Source organism: Bos grunniens, chromosome 2, assembly GCF_055505025.1.
Source record: "Bos grunniens cultivar Pamir isolate PY7600 chromosome 2, Bosgru_T2T1.0, whole genome shotgun sequence".
Lineage (NCBI taxonomy): Eukaryota > Metazoa > Chordata > Mammalia > Artiodactyla > Bovidae > Bos > Bos grunniens.
In genome coordinates this window covers 133,207,326-133,220,840 of record NC_141166.1, presented here as the reverse complement: position 1 = coordinate 133,220,840, position 13,515 = coordinate 133,207,326, and the positions used below count along the sequence as shown (strand labels likewise).

Below are 13,515 nucleotides of genomic sequence, written 5' to 3'. Positions count from 1 at the left end.
TTATGATTATACAGTAGAAGTGACAAAGAGATTCAAGGGATTAGATCTGATAGAGTGCCTAAAGAACTAGGGACAGAGGTTTGTAACATTGTACAGGAGGCAGTGATCAAAAGCACCCCCAAGAAACAGAAATGCAACAAAGCAAAATGGTTGTCTGAAGAGGCCTTACAAATATCTGAGAAAAGAGTGAAAGGCAAAGGAGAAAAGGAAATATATACCTATCTGAATGCAGAGCTCCAAAGGACAGCAAGGAGAGATAAGAAAGCCTTCCTAAGTGAACAATGCAAAGAAATAGAGGAAAACACTAGAATGTGAAAGAGTAGAGATCTCTTCAAGAAAATTAGAGATACCAAGGCAACATTTCATGAAAAGATGGGCACAATAGAGGAGAGAAACAGTATGGACCTAACAGAAGCAGAAGATATTAAGAAGAGGTGGCAAGAATACACAGAAGAATTGTACAAAAAAGATCTTAATGACTTGGATAACCATGATGGTGTGATCACTCACCTAGAGCCAGACATCCTGGAGTGAAGTCAAGTGGGTCTTAGGAAGCCTGACTATAAACAAAGTTAGTAGAGGTGATGGAATTCTGGTTGAGCTATTTCAAATCCTAAAAGATGATGCTGTGAAAGTGCTGCACACAACATGCCAAAAAATTTGGAAAACTCAGCAGTGGCCACAGGACTGGAAAAGGTCAGTTTTCATTCCAATCCCAAAGAAAGGCGATGCCAAAGAATGCTCATACTGCTCAAATGGGTTCATTTCACATGCTAGCTCAAAATCCTCCAAGCTCAGCTTCAACATTCTGTGAACCAAATGTACCAGCTGGATTTAGAAAAGGCAGAGGAACCAGAGATCAAATTGCCAACATCCATTTGATCATAGAAAAAGCAAGGGAATTCCAGAAAAACATCTGTTTCATTGACTTCAACTAAAACCTTTGACTGTGTGGATCACAAACCATGGAATATTCTTAATGAGATGGGAATACCAGACCACTTGCCTTCTGAGAAATCTGTATGCAGGTCAAGAAGCAACAGCTAGAACCAGACATGAAACAATAGACTGGATCAAAATTAGAAAAGGAGTACATCAAGGCTGTACATTGTCACCCTGTTTATTTAACTTCTGTGCAAAGGACATCAGGCAAAATGCCAGGCTAGATGAAGCACAAACTGGAATCCAGATTGCACAGAGAAATATCAATAACCTCACATATGCAGATGACACCACCTTTATCACAGAAAGTGAAGAGGAATGAAAGAGCATCTTGATGAAGGTGAAAAAGGAGAGTGAAAAATATGGCTTAAAACTCAACATTCAAAAAACAAAGATCATGGCATCCAGTTCCATCACTTCGTGGCAAATAGATGGGGAAACAATGGAAACAGTGATAGACTTTTTATGTTTCTTGGGCTCCAAAATCACTGCAGTTTGTGAGTGCAGCCTCGAAATTTAAAGACACTTGTTCCTTGGAAGAAAAGCTATGACAAACCTAGAGAGCACATTAGAAACCAGAGACATTACTTTGCTGACAAAGGCCCGCCTAGTCAAAGCTATGGTTTTTCCAGTAGTCATTTGTTGGTGTCAGAGTTGGATCATAAAGAAGGCTGAGCACTGAAGAACCGATCCTTTCAAACTGTGGTGCTGGAGAAGACTCTTGAGAGTTCACTGGACAGCAAGGAGATCAAATCAGTTAATCCTAAAGAAAATCAACCCTGAATATTCATTGGAAGGTTTGATGCTGAAGCTGAAGCTGAAGCTGCAGTACTTTGGCCACCTGATGTGAAAAGTTGACTTATTGAAAAGAACCTGCTGGGAAAGATTGAGGGCAGGAGGGGAAGGGAACGACAGAGGATGAGATGGTTGGATAGCATCATCAAGTCAATGGTCATGTGTTTGAGCAAACTCCAGAACAGTAAAGGACAGGGAAGCCTGGTGTGCTGCTGTCCATGGGTCACAAAGAGTCAGGAACTGAACAGCAACAGAAAATTAGAATTATTTGCCATGGAATTTGCTTTGGCATTTCAGAATTTTGGCAAAAGCTTCAAGTTGAGAGCAATGGGTAATAAGTATTCCCATATTCCAGTTATATGTTAGGTACTGCTGATCCTGGTCCTTTTGACTCATCACTCATCTCTAACTTGAAAGAGTCCATGTTGGCAGACTTCTTTGAAGATTATAGAAAGAGAGGATTTTGTGGCCTGCTTCTACCTCAAGCCAGGTCAAATGAGAGCCCCTCTTTCAACGAATTGTTTCAGTGTTTGGGGCTTCCCATTATAGGAACACTGCACTCAGGATGAGGGCTGAGATTAAATTTTGTGCATCCCACACTGTCTTAGGAGAGAGCCCCCAGTAGTCCTTGGGAGAAGGTGTCAGTTCTCCCCTGGACTGTGGGAGAGTACACAGCTGGAATAAAGGCAGGAGGCAGGGACTGGGCACTTCTATTAGGGTCAAGTGGGAAAAGAATGCAGGAATTTTCTTGGCCTCATCCTTGGTGAGGTTGGTGAGGCTCTGAGTGGTCTGAGTTCCACCTATGTTAACCACCCCATGCCAAGAGGGTTGCAGCCTAAGGTGAGAAGATTCTTGGATGAGGTTATGCTTTAGGGCATGGGAAGTGCAGAGACACTGACAGTAGTTTTGAAAGAACCTATTTATTCGTGAGCCCCAAGAAGGACCTAAGATGCTTCCTGAGACCAAGGGCTTTGACAAGAAAGAACTCCACAGACAGCCAACCAAGTCAAAAGCCTTTCATTTCTTTACTTCTGATCCCTCTGAGCTGCCGCCAACCCTAAAGGAGCTATAAAGAGGTGAGGGAAAGCAGAAAGTAAAGACAAAGAATTAGACAGATGGCACATTAACTGTGCACTGCTAAACCCCACCCCAGGTCAGCCTAGAGGAATGAGGTGTGAGGCTTTAAGTTTGTTGCGTGATCACAATTTCAACTTAAGCTCAACCAAATGGCTTCCTTCCTGAAAGTCATCAGAAATTTATAGAATGTGAAATGCCATGAGTGGTAAGGAAGGGAGGAGTGATGTGTTTGAGGGCCAGTAGAAGAGAATGAAACTCTTTCTTAGCTGCCATCTAGCAAATATAGTCCATTGAGTAAACCAGTGTTGCAGAAAATATGTCATGTAATATGAAATGACTGAGATGGCATAATGCCAGATAGTATCTAGTGCTTTGAACCAATCAAAAACAGGATTAGGGATAGTGGAGCATGGTGGGGAAGGGGAGGAGGGAGCGCCAGGCAGAGACTCTCTGCAGACCTGAATGAGGGAGCCTGCCATCAGGAAGACCAAGAGAAGAGTTCTCCATGCTAAGCATCTTTTGAATCCACTCACTCTCCAGAACCACTCTCATTTAAGTCACCTTCATTGCCAACCTGGACAACAGTCAGGACTTCCCAATTAGCTTCCCTGGTTACCATCTTACAATCCATCCTCTACCCTGCTGTGATCCTTCAGAAACAGCTTGTGCATGCACACCTCTACTTAAACCCTTCAGAAGCCTCCATTCAACCTTAGAATAAAATCTCTAAATCACTGGTGAGGTGTCAGTTGTCCCCAAGTATTCTCACCTGGACTGACTTCCTCTTGACTTCCTTCTTACTTCTCTGCCTGCTCTGGTCAAATATCTTTCAGCTTCTTGAAAAGCCCAAGCTCTCTTTTACTTTCAAGACTTTTTTCATCCTTCATTTATGTATAGGACAATTTTTCTACCATCTTCACAAAGCCAACTCTTTCTCATCCTCCAGAACTTGTCTGAAGACATCAATACATCAGAGAAGTCTTCCTGGGCCCCTGGACAAAGGTATTTGTTCCTATGGCATCATGCAAAGCTTTCTCACTCTTTATTGCAATTGTGTCTCTAGGACTGGAGCCCCTGGCACCACTGGTTCCTCAGGCTAGGGGCAGTGTCTACCTGGTCACCTGCTCATCTTCTGGTGGCCAACATACAGCAACACTTAAAGAATATTTGTTGAACAAACAACTGAGTAAAGAGATGGATATAAACCATCAGAGACAGGGACACAGCCAGGTGAAGGCTCTGGGTAAGAAGGTTCACAGGCTGAGGAGAGAGTCTTTACTTGGTGGGCAGGAAAAGAGCCCCCACTTCCTTGTGGTTACCACAGTCAGTGGGGGCAGGGCCTCTACCACATGGCCTCTTTGAGCTCTGCTTCATCATGACATGGAGGGTGAACATCAGTCCCCACCTCTCAGAAAGGTCCAGGACAGAGCCTTAGTGACAGAGACAGGTACCCTTGGAGCTCTGCCTGGGCCAAGATGAGGGGTGACAGGCAGGAGGGCTGCTGAGGGGCCTGGATTTAAAGTAGAGGTACACAGATTGAGACTTTTCCTGGACTGGGCCTCTTTGGCAATTTTTGAGCTTGTTTGAGCATTAATTTTTAGGATTAAAGAACCTAGGTATCTTAAGTCATGTAATCAATGTATAAGAAATTGAAGCCAGACTGTCAAGTATCAAAAGTAAACTCTTAACCTGGTGTAAAGGTGAACAGAACCAGTCCTTGGTCTTACAGTGCTGACTCTCTGACTCCCAGCTGCAATTCCCAACTTCACCCTCAGTTTTGCCAATGAAAATGCACCAAGTTCTACAAGACCCCAAGAAGTTCAGGAAGGATGAGTGACTTTTGGTTTTTGTTCCAACATGTAGAGTCTGGAGATCATCACTCTTGTCCTTAAAACAAATGAAAGCTAGGCAAAGTGAAAATTAACAACTTTTTAAAGAATCATCACAGAGCCAATGTTGCAAGACTGTCACTCCAAAATATGTGGGGACAGGTACATCCAGGAAGAAAGAACGGAGATCATCTTATCCAAATGGGGCAAAAGCTACTGGAGTCATAAAGTGGTAGGAACACTAAAAGGGTAATTTTGATGAATTACTGGAGGCTGGGTGTGGACTAGCATGAAAGGGAGAAATTTCTAGGGGCCACAGTCTTAAAGATGACCCTATTTACTTTTGGCCTTTATATTTGGAGACCCTACTATATTCTCATGGTGAAGATCCTAAAAGACTCATCTCCTAACTTTGGCAGGGGGAAGCAAAGAGTAACTATAAAGAAATATGCCCAGGACCTTCTTCGTAACAAAGGTCTACTATCCAGGAGACCACTTTAGATAAGATGATATCTTTATCTCATATGGGAAAAGGAAATTCCTACCAGTTAACCTTCTCTGGCCTCTTGCATCATCTAAGGAAGGGTCAGGAATATAGCCCACAGGACTAAGGGTTTCAAGAATATAAATTGTAAACACTGTCTCCAATGAAAAGACAAGGGTGAAGGTGGGGAGAAAGGGGTAAAATGTGTACCAAAGCAATAACTAATTACTTCAAAGAGACAGGTTCACACAAGAAAAATAGATGACTTGAATACCTATCCATCAAATTTTAAATCAACTATTTAAAACCTTCCAAAAAAAAAAAAAAAAGTAGCAAGTCCAGGTGTATTCACTGATGAATTCTGAAAATATTTAGGAAGAAATGATACTAATTCCACACACTATCTTCCAGATAGAGAAGCATAAAAAATACTTGATCATCTATGAGACTCAGTACAGTTCAGTCACTCAGCCATGTCCAACCCTTCGCAACCCATGGACTGTAGCACGCCAGGCTTCCCTGTCCATCACCAACTTGTGCAGCTTGCTCAATCTCATGTCCATCAAATCAGTAATGCCATCCAAACATTTCATCCTCTGTAGTCCCCTTCTCCTGCCTTCAATCTTTCCCAGCATCAGGGTCTTTTCCAATGAAACAGTCCTTCACATCAGGTGGTCAAATATTGGAGCTTCAGCTTCAGCATCAGTCCTTCCAATGAATATTCAGGACTGATTTCCTTTAAGACTGACTGGTTCAATCTCCTTGCAGTCCAACGGACTCTCAAGAGTCTTCTCCAACACCACAGGTCAAAAGCATCAATACTTTGGTGCTCAGCTTTCTTTATGGCCCAACTCTCACATTCATACATGACTACTGGAGAAATGATAGCTTTGACTAGATGGATCTTTGTTGGCAAAGTAATGTTTCTACTTTTTAATTTGCTATCTAGGTTTGTTATAGTTTTTCTTCCAAGGAGCAAGCGTCTTTTAATTTCATTGCTGCAGTCACAATCTGCAGTGATTTTGGATCCCAAGAAAATAAAGTCTTTCACTGTTTCTATTGTTTCCCCATCTATTTCCCATGGGGTAATGGGACTGAAAGCCAAGATCTTCATTTTTTTAATGTTGAGTTGTAAACCAGCTTTTTCACTCTGGCTTTTTAGTTCCTCTTCACTTTCTGCCATAAGGGTGGTATCATCTGCATATCTGAGGTTATTGATATTTCTCCCAGCAATCTGATTCCAGCTTGTGCTTCATCCAGCCTAGCATTTCTCATGATGTACTCTGCATATAAGTTAAATAAGTAGGGTGAGAATATGCAGCCTTGACGTACTCCTTTTCCTATTTGGAACCAGTCTGTTGTTTCATGCCCAGTTCTAACTGTTGCTTCCTGACCTGCATACAGGTTTCTCAGGAGGCAGGTCAGGTGGTCTGGTATTTCCCATCTCTTTCAGAATTTTCCACAGTTTGTTGTGATCCACACAAAGCTTTGGCATAGTCAATAAAGCAGAAGTAGATGTTTTTCTGAAACTCTCTTGCTTTCTTTATGATCCAATGGATATTGGCATTTTGATCTCTGGTTCCTCTGCCTTTCCTAAATCCAGCTTGAACATCTGGAAGTTCTCAGTTCATGTACCGTTGAAGCCTTGCTTGGACAATTTTGAGCATTACCTTGCTAGTGTGTGAAATGAGTGCAATTGTGCAGTAGTTTGAACATTCTTTGGCATTGCTTTTATTTGAGATTAGAATAAAAACTGATCTTTTCCAGTACTGTGGCCACTGCTGAGTTTTCCTAATTTACTGGCGTATTGACTGTATGCACTTTCACAGCATTATCTTTTAGGATTTGAAATAGCTGAATAAGAATTTCATGACCTCCACTAGTTTTATTCATACAGATGCTTCCTAAGGCATCACATTCCAGGATGTCTAGCTCTAGGTGAGTGATCACACTATTGTGATTACCTGGTTCATTAAGATCTTTTTGTATAGTTCTTCTGTGTATTCTTGCCACCTCTTCTTAATAGCTTCTGCTTCTGTTAGGTCTGTAATGTCTGTCTTTTATTGTGCCCATTTTTCCATGAAATGTTCTCTTGGTATCTCTAATTTTCTTGAAGAGATCTTTACTCTTTCCCATTCTGTTGTTTCCCTCTATTTCTTTGCATTAATCACTGAGGAAGGCTGTCTTATCTGTTCTTGCTATTCTTTGGAACTCTGCATTCAGATGACTGTATCTTTCCTTTTCTCCTTTGCCTTCTGCTTCTCTTCTTTTCTCAGCTATTTGTAAGGCCTCCTCAGACAACCATTTTTCCTTTTTGTATTTCTCTTTCTTGGGGATGGTCTATCTCCTATACAATGTCATGAACCTCCACCCATAGTTCTCCAGGCACTCTATTAGATCTAATCCTTTGAATCTATTTATCATTTCTATTATGTAATCATAAAGGATTTGATTTAGGTCATACCTGAATGGTCCAGTGGTTTTCCTTACTTTCTTCAATTTAAGTTTGAATTTGGCAATAAGGAGTTCATGATCTGAGCCACAGTCAGCTCCCAGTCTTGTTCTGGCTGACTGTGTAGAGCTTCACCATCTTCAGCCTAAAGAATATAATCAGTATGGTTTTGGTATTGACCATCTGGTGATGTCCGTGTTTAGAGTCATCTCTTGTATTGTTGGAAGAGGGTATTTGCTATGACCAGTGTGTTCTCTTGGCAAAGCTCTGTTAGCCTTTGCCCTGCCTCATTTTTTACTCCAAGACCAGACTTGTCTGTTACTCCTGGTGTCTCTTGACTTCCTACTTTTGCATTCCTGTCCCTTTATGATGAAAAGGACATCTTTCTTTGGTGTTAGCTCTAGAAGGTCCTTTAGATCATCATAGAACTGTTCAACTTGAACTTCTTTGGCATTAGTCATTGGGGCATAGATTTGGATTACTGTGATTTTGAATAGTTTGTCTTGGAAACAAACAGAAATCATTCTGTCATTTTTGAGATTGCACCCCAGTACTGAATTTTGGGCTGTTTTGTTGACCATGAGGGCTACTCCATTTCTTCTAAGGGATTCTTGCCCACACTAGTAGATATAATGGTCATCTGAATTAAATTTGTCCATTCCCATCCAATTTGTCACCCTGCTTATTTAACTTATATGCAGAGTACATCATGAGAAATGCTAGGCTGGATGAAGCCCAAGCTGGAATCAAGATTGCTGGGAGAAATATCAATATCAGATATGCAGATGACACCAATCTTATGGCAGAAAGTGAAGAAGAACTAAAAAGCCTCTTGATGAAAGTGAAAGAGGAGATTTAAAAAGTTGGCTTAAAGTTCAACATTCAGAAAACTAAGATCATAACATCCGGTCCCATCACTTCACGGCAAATAGATGGAGAAACAGTAGAAACAGTGGCTGACTTTATTTGGTGGGGGGGGGGGGGGGGGGGGGCTCCAAAATCACTGCAGATGGAGATTGCAGCCATGAAATTAAAAGAGGCTTACTCCTTGGGAGAAAAGTCATGACCAACCTAGACAGCATATTAAAAAGCAGATACATTACTTTGCCAACAAAGGTCTGTCTAAGTCAAGGCTATGGTTTTTCCAGTAGTCATGTATGGCTGTGAGATGTGAGAGTGGGACTATAAAGAAAGCTGAGCACTGAAGAATTGAAGCTTTGGAACTGTGGTGTTGGAGAAGACTCTTGAGAGTCCCTTGGACTGCAAGGAGATCCAACCAGTCCATCCTAAAGGAGATCAGTCCTGGGTGTTCATTGGAAGGACTGACGTTGAAGCTGAAACTCCAATACTTTGGCCACCTGATGTGAAGAACTGACTCATTGGAGAAGACCCTGATGCTGGGTAAGATTGAAAGCAGGAGGAGAAGGGGACAACAGAGGATGAGATGGTTGGATGACATCACCAACTCAATGGACATGAGTTTGAGTAAACTCCGGGAGTTGGTGATGGACAGGGAGGCCTGGCGTGCTGTGGTCCATGGGGTGGCAGAGTCAAACAGGACTGAGTGACTGAGCTGAACTGAACTGAATCCCTTTTAATTCACTGATTCCTAAAATGTCAGTGTTCACTCTTGTCATCTCTTGTTTGCCCACTTCCATGTTAGATTCATGGACTTAACATTTCAGGTTTCTATGGAATATTGTTCTTTACAGCATTGGGTTTATCTCCATCACCAGTCACATCCACAACTGGGAGTTGTTTTCGCTTTGGCTCCATCTCTTCATTCTTTCTGGAGTTATTTCTCCACTCTTCTCCAGTAGCATTTTGGGCACCTACCAAGCTGGGGGATTCATCTTTCAGTGTCATATCTTTTTGTTTTTTCATACTATTTATGGGGTTCCAAAGGCAAGAATATTGAAATGGTTTGCCATTCCCTTCTCCAGTGGGCCACGTTTTGTCAGAACTCCACCATGACCCGTCCACCTTGGGTGGCCCTATTCGGCATGGCTCATCGTTTCATTGAGTTAGACAAGGCTGTAATCCATGTTATCATTTTGGTTAATTCTCTGTGATTGTGGTTTTCATTCTGTCTGCCCTCTGATGGATAAATATAAGAGGTTTATGGAAGGTTCCTGATGGGAGATACTGACTTGGGGGAATCTGGGTCTTGTTCTGATGGACAGGGCCATACTCATAAATCTTTAATCCAATTGTCTGTTAATGGGTGGGCTGTGAGGCTAGCACTATCTTAATATGAAAAGCAGAAAATGACAACAAGAAAAGAAAATTAAAATCCCATCTCTCATTTATTTACAAATAAACTTAAACATCCTCCACAAAATATTAGCAAATAAAATTCAATCATGAATAAAGTTTGAAAACCATAACCAAGTGAGATTTATTTTAGGTTTGCAAGGCTGGTTCAATGTTCAAAAGTTAGTTAATGTAATTTACCATATCTCTGTCTAAAGGAGAAAAGTAATACAATCATTTAATGACAGCAATAGACAAAAGTCAACATGTATGATTAAAAAAATTAAGAACCCTGAGGAGAAAACCAAGATGGCAGAGGATTAGATGGACATAGAATACACCTCTCTCCAAGGATGCATTAGAAATATATCTATAGATACATCAGTTCTCACAGAACACTGACTGAATACTTGTAGGGGTCCTTGACTCCAAATCCAGGGAAATTGGTTGGAACAGAAGAGAAGCATTTGAGGCTGTTGGAGAAGGGTGAAGCAGATGCTCTGTGACAGTCTGAGTTGAGTGAGAAACATACAGACAATCTGTACCATGACAGTACGTGCTCCAGACTGGGACACAATTCCACTGGTGTGCACGGGGCTGGGAGCTGGAGCATGGAGATTGGAGAGTAATCCTGGGTTGAGGACTGCTGTTGACTTCAGGGAGATGGCCTGAAGGGAAGAAGGAAAGAAATCTGAAACAGAGAATGCCTTTGGAGAGAAACCAGGTGGCAATGGAAGCAGGGTGGGGCTGAGTCATGCACAGTGGGTGGAACCACCACTATAGCCCCTTTCTCCCCTCATGCTGGCTCTGACAATTGTGTAATAGAGAAGGACCAGCCAGGGCTGCCCTTTGAGTGCCTGTTGTGCCAAGCAATAGAGAAGGACCAGTCAGGGAGACCCTTTAAGTGCCAGCTGCCAAAGCCTTAAAAAAATATTTAATAGAGCCATATCTTCTGCACCCATGGATATTGGCTTCCCTGCATACCTGGCACTGCTGGGGTCTCTGTGATATAAGCAACCATGCCAACTCCATGCCCAGTCCTCACCAGGAATGTCCCAAGTCCTCCAGGGCAACCCCTGGAGCAGACTTCTGTGGGTAGTCCAAACTCAGGTTGGAATAAAACCACCCTGAGCTCCAGAGGCAGAGAAACTAAAGAAGAGCAACTCAGAAAACTTTCCACGAGCTGCACAATCTGCAGATTAAATCTACACAATCAACTAGGTATACTCTATGTCTGTGGAATATATATATATATAAAACAGTGTTTCCACAAAAGGAAATGCTCTAGCTCTGGCAGAGCTAGACATTGGAGGCAAGCACACATGGGAGCAGGGCAAGATTAGAGCCTGAGCTGTCTCTACAGCAGGTTCAGACCAGCCTTCCTCAGTATAGGAGGGCCTCCTAGGGATTTAGAGGTGGGTTCACAGCTGTGTGAAGGATGCTAACAGTTGAGATGCTAGGAAAACGTTTTTTATTATTTTTCTGTTCTGCTGTTGGATTTGCTGTTGCTTTTTTTCTTTCTTTTTTCTTTGTTATTGTAGTTGTTGCTTTTATTATTATTAAGCATTGGGATTTTTTAAATCATACTTTTAATTTCTTTTATATATTTCTACTTCTATCTTGACTTCATGCTATTCTGTTTCTTTTTGTTTGTTTGTTTGTTTTGTTGTTTTAATTTATATATACAGATCTTTTTTCATGTTTCTGTTTAAACTTAGATTTTCTTTTTCTTTTTTTTTTATTTACCATTTTTGTCTGTCTTGTTTTCCATGCTTTATTCCCCAGTTGGCACTCTGCTTGGTTTTGTTTTCTGTTTTGTGCTTTAGTTAGCTTTGTTTTTAATTGGTTAGGTTCATTTTTGGTTTCTTTTGTTCATCAGGTTATTCACTTGTAATTTCTTTTTTTTCAGTCTGTATTGATTTCTCCTGGGTGTGTGTGTGTTCTTTCTTTCTTTCTTTCTTTCTTTCTTTATTGGTTTGTTTCCACTTATCTGATATTTCTTTTATCATCTGTCTGGGTTTGATTTTTTGTTTTTGTTTTGAGAGGGTTTTATTGTTATGGCAGTAAAGTCTAAGGTTAACAGCTGACATTTCAGCAGAAACTCTGCAGGCTGGAAGGGAATGGCAAGATATACTTAAAGTAATGAAAAGGAAAAACCTACAACCAAGATTACTCTACCCAGCAAGGACCTCATTCAGAATCAATGGAGGGGATAGAAAGAGACATCTGATACAGGTAAAAAGTCAAAACAAAGTCAAAGGTGTAAATCTCATATTAGGCAAAATAGACTTTAAGGACTACTGCAAGAGACAAGGTAGGAGACTATATAATGATCAAGAGATCAATCCAAGAAGATATACCAATCGTAAATATTTATGCACCACACAAAGGTGCATCTCAATACATAAAGCTAATGCAAATAGACATAAAAGGGGAAACTAACAGTGACACAATAATAGCAGGGGACTTTAACACCCCTTTATACCAATGGATAGATCATCCAGACAGAAAATTAACAGGGAAATGCAAGTCTTAAATGACACATTGGAACAGATGGACCTGCTGCTGCTGCTGCTAAGTTGCTTCAGTTGTGTCCAACTCTGTGCAACCCTGTAGACAGCAGCCCACTAAGTTCCTCTATCCCTGGGATTCTCCAAGCAAGAATTATGGAGTGGGTTGCCATTTCCTTCCCCAATACATGAAAGTGAAAAGTGAAAGTGAAGTCTCTCAGTCGTGCCCGACTCTTAGCGACCCCATGGACTTCAGCCTACCAGGCTCCTCCATCCATGGGACTTTCCAGGCAAGAGTACTGGAGTGGGGTGCCATTGCCTCTCCATGTATCAACAGATGGACCTAGTTGATATTTAAAGTCCATTTCATCCAAAAGCAACAGAATACACCTTCTCCTCAAATACTTGTAGAACATTTTCAGGATAGATCACATCTTGGGTCACAAATCAAGCCTTGGTAAGTTTAAGAATATTTAAACTGCAACAATGCTGAGATTAGATAACATTTACAGGGGGAAAAAAAAACTAAAAATCACAAACGTATGGAGGCTAAACAATAATGTTCTAAAAAACCAAATTATTACTGAAGAAATCAAAGAGGAAATTAAAAAAATACCAAGAAACAAATGATAATAATAACACAGCAACCCAAAACCTATGGGATGGACTGAAAGTATTCTAAGATAGAATTTTATAGCAATACAATCCTAGCTCAAGAAATGAGAAAAACATCAAATATATAAGCTAATCTTATACCTAAAGCAGCTAGAAAAAGAACAAAAACATCCAAGGTTAGTAAAAGGAAAGAAATCATTAAAGTCAAAACAGAAATAAATGAAAAAGAAATGAAGGAAATGATAGCAAAGATCAATAAAAGTAAAAGTTGATTCTTTGAGAAGATTAACAAAATTGATAAACCACTAGCCATATTCATCATGGAAAAAAAGGAAAAAGATGAAAACCAATAAAGTTAGAAATGAAAAAGGAAAAGTTACACCAGATAATACAGAATAACAGGATCATAAGAGACTATTACGAGTAACTATATGCCAATTAAATGGTCGACCTGGAGAAATGAACTAATTCTTAGAAAAATACAATCTTCCAAGTCTGAACCAAAAAGAAATACAAAATATGAAGAAAATAATCACAAGCACTGAATAAAAACTGTGA

The 13,515-nt window shown here is 40.7% G+C and overlaps 1 long non-coding RNA gene across 1 annotated transcript in view; it reads right to left on the bottom strand.

Moving 5' to 3' along the window:
- Positions 1 to 9,866: 9,866 nt before the first annotated feature.
- Positions 9,867 to 13,515, bottom strand: part of LOC147378786 (uncharacterized) — a 46,921-nt gene continuing 43,272 nt past the window's right edge. Inside the window, exon 2 of the long non-coding RNA XR_015153389.1 lies at positions 9,867 to 10,500. This is a non-coding gene — a long non-coding RNA (uncharacterized LOC147378786). The remainder of the gene's footprint in view (positions 10,501 to 13,515) is intronic.